The sequence below is a fragment of the Cryptotermes secundus genome, unplaced genomic scaffold (assembly GCF_002891405.2).
Source record: "Cryptotermes secundus unplaced genomic scaffold, Csec_1.0 scaffold582, whole genome shotgun sequence".
Lineage (NCBI taxonomy): Eukaryota > Metazoa > Arthropoda > Insecta > Blattodea > Kalotermitidae > Cryptotermes > Cryptotermes secundus.
This window is the reverse complement of record NW_019724752.1, coordinates 1,139,128-1,142,673: the sequence shown is the minus strand read 5'-3', so window position 1 is coordinate 1,142,673 and position 3,546 is coordinate 1,139,128. Positions and strand designations below refer to the sequence as shown.

The window sequence follows — 3,546 nt, the reverse complement described above, 5'->3', positions numbered from 1 at the left end:
AAAACAGCAGGAGACTTCTTTGAAAATCTGTACTGTATACACACTGTATATATTATCTACATGTTTTACTTCTTTTAATAAAACTTAGTATAATTGTTGAGCACAGAAATTGTCTTCAATTAGTGGGTCCCTTACCCACCTTACCCAGCAAGAACATATTACATGCTATCAGAAGTGGGATATTTTTTAAGACAACAGCTGGATCCGATTCGCAAGATACGTTTGGTTTAAAGCTCAACAATTTGGAAGTTCACACCATCTGGACCTAGGGAGTCCGAGAAACAAGGAGTTACTCCAGAGTCTACGCCTAGGAGGAAGCGGTGCGCAACGCTATTCAGAGAGAACGTCACTAAGTTTGCAGCAACAAGGCCTTGGAGACGCACTACGACCCGATATCCCCAAGGGAAGTTGCAGTCACGCCCATTGCAGCTGGTGCCGCGAGATACGGCGAGAGGCAACCCCATGGACGAGCCCCGAACCGAGAACTGCATCGCTTGGAGCTACTCTACCTTCCTTTTCTGTAAAAGGTTAGTCATAACATACAGTAGGCAACTGTTTTCATCATGGCAGATGATGAAAGTTCCGATAATGAAGAGGGGGCATTCATATCGGTTATGCAGCAATAAATACTTGCCAACTGCGAAATATCCAGATTGGTTTGGATTTTTCGGACGAAGAGCTGCGTTCATTTAAAAATGGATGTTGAAAAGTTGATACTCTTAGTGCAAGAAAGAAAGAATTTATGGGATCAACGAGATGCTAATTATCACATGCGAAATGTGCAGAATAGGTTATGGAGCGAGGTTTCGAGGGAAATGAACGAGCCAGGTACATTTCAAGGATTGTTTACAAAATACATTTTGAAAGTGTCTCTTACATCATAGGCCCTAGCAGTACTTCTATTTTCACCTCTGGTAGCAAATCTATTTATGTGAGGGTTACTTGGTTCAACTGTAGTAGGTCGTAAATCTGTCATTCCTTCTTTGTTTATTATTATATTGTGTAACAAGCAAATGCATTTTACAATCTGTTCTGCTCGCTCGGGAGTAACTTCCAATGCTTTCGAAGTATTCGCCATTTATTACTCACTATGCCGAAAGCACACTCTACCACTTGTCTAGCATGTGCCAAACGCTTATTAAAAATTTCTTCTTCAGGTCCTAGCCTCCTTTGAGGGTAAGGGCGCATCAAAAATGTTTTCAAGGGGTACCCCTCATCCCCAACTAGAACATAGGGTACTCGTAATTCAGTACCAGGTAGTTCTGTCTCACAATTCACTTTAAGGGCCCCACGTTCAAGCTGTTTGGCTAAGTTGGAGTATCCAAAGATGCCACTATCACTCTGCTTTCCATAGGCTCCATCATCGATACAAATGAACTTGTAGTCTGTTGCTACCACTCCTTGCAATACGATAGAGAAGTATTTCTTATAGCTGCAATACATATTACCAGATTGTTTTGGGCATTTGATTCTAATGTGGTTTCCGTCTATGCTGCCGACGCAATTTGGAAATCTCCATTTCCGATAAAATTCGGCTGCTATGTGATCTACTTGTCCTTCAGAAGGGAATGGCATATGGTCATTGCGTATTAATTCCCATATCACATTACATGTTTCATGACTAATTCTTCCCACGGTTACATCTGACATACGAAAAGAGTTACCCAACGTTTTGAAAGCCGATATAGTACCTGAAAAAAATAAAGCCCTTATTGCAATGTTATAACTTATTGAACAATACTATCATGCATTTATTGAGATGTTCGAATATTACTTTTTAAAATGTACAACGGTGCTATTTCAGTTGAGGACATTAAGAAGATATGGAGAGGACTGCGGGACACGTTCCGGAAGGAATTAAAGAAATGTAGGGACAAACGATCTGGAAGTGGCGGAGACACGTCACATGAACCTAAGTGGCCTTTTTTTCAACCAACTATGGTTTTTGACAGATACTGTTGAGCCTAGAAGTGTGACAAGTAGTGTTCCTGATGTTCTAGAAGACAGTAATGAGATGGACACTGAAAATAACGACTTTCAAAGTGGCTCTACTGCGGCACTCTCTAGTCCTCATCAATTAGATTTGGAGAATGCTGCAGGTCCCACTCAATAAAATGACGAAGATCAGCAAGTAAATATACCTACAGCAAAAAATAAATAAAACATTCAAGAGCCCACAAAAAAGGGAAAGGAAAGGAGAGTTGATTACGATGACAAGTTATTGGAAACTGAAACTAAGAAGTTGAGTTACTTTGAACAAAGCTCAAAAACGAAACAAGACAGCGACTACCAATTTCTAACGAGTCTGCTACCAACTCTACAGGCTATACCCAATGAAAGAAAGTTGCACGTACGCATGAGTTTGATGAATGTGATATTACAGGAACAGGAGCGAAGTCGTAGTGCAATGACCACGCCAAATGCTTCACCCTCATCATCTGAGTCATCTTTCAGTTCCCACAATAATCAGGTTTCAGCATTTGATAATAATGCTGCAGTGTATTAACAGTCATTTTGATCCCGAGCAATTGTAAATGAAACTCAATGTAACTGGATGCTAAATTATAACAATTAAAATACAAACAATGAAACACGCTTGTTTTCTGAAATCCTTACCTTAGAGTTACGGCTAGACGTTCTTCAGGTGAAATAGTTTCTCGGAAGTTAGGCCGTCTACACACGGAGCTACTCAAAATAACCTGATTAGTGACGCAAGTTACTAACGAGTCCGCAATCAGTCACTTCAAATGTGACTGAATGGAACACCACACACAGCGCTACTGATCACTAACGCGTTACCAACCCGTTAGTAATAAGTTCCAGGCAACTCGGCGGCCGAGTCACTAGGGACTGAAGTAGCTCAGTTTCTTGGTGACTTTCTTCAAGATGTGCGAACAACAGCTGAATCCGTTATTTGTAGGAGAAGTTGAAAAACATCCTGTTTTGTACAATTTTACGCTTCCTGGATATTCTAAGAAAGATGAAAGTGAAAAGACATGGGATGAAGTTGGAAAAAGAGTGAATATGACAGGTATGTACTATTTTATTTTTTAATGTCGCAGAGTGGAAATATTAAAAAACGGTTCGAATATGAATTAATTATTAATTAATTATGTAAGTATATACATAATTAAGTGATTATGAGGTTATAATTAAACTGTGGAGAGTTTTCGATTTCAAAATTAGTTAGGTTATATTGTAGGTTCATAAACAAAATTTCCACTGCCAGGGTAGAGATGCTAGTGGGGTAAGAAAATAGTTTGCCAAATAACTCCTCAGAGCCGTTGCAGGAGAATTCATGTGTATTGTCATGTTTTGTTGTTGAGGTTGTACCACACAGCTATCAACTTCACTTCCCGTGAATTCATCAGTTGGCATGTACTGAAGCCCCTCTCGTTTTCGTACATAGTTGTGAAGAACGAAGACAGCTTTGATGACAAAGTCCACGTACTTTGGATCCCGGATGCGGATAGGACCATTCAAAACAGCGAACTTCTCGCAGGCCCTGCCAAAAGCACATTCAATTGTTTTCCTTCCTCGGCTCAA

At 40.1% G+C, this 3,546-nt stretch overlaps 1 long non-coding RNA gene across 1 annotated transcript in view; it reads right to left on the bottom strand.

Annotated features, from left to right (window-relative positions):
* The window catches only part of LOC117282202, a 20,186-nt gene extending 16,650 nt beyond the window's left edge, over window positions 1-3,536 (bottom strand). Inside the window, exon 1 of the long non-coding RNA XR_004512851.1 lies at window positions 2,617-3,536. This is a non-coding gene — a long non-coding RNA (uncharacterized LOC117282202). The remainder of the gene's footprint in view (window positions 1-2,616) is intronic.
* Window positions 3,537-3,546: the final 10 nt, after the last annotated feature.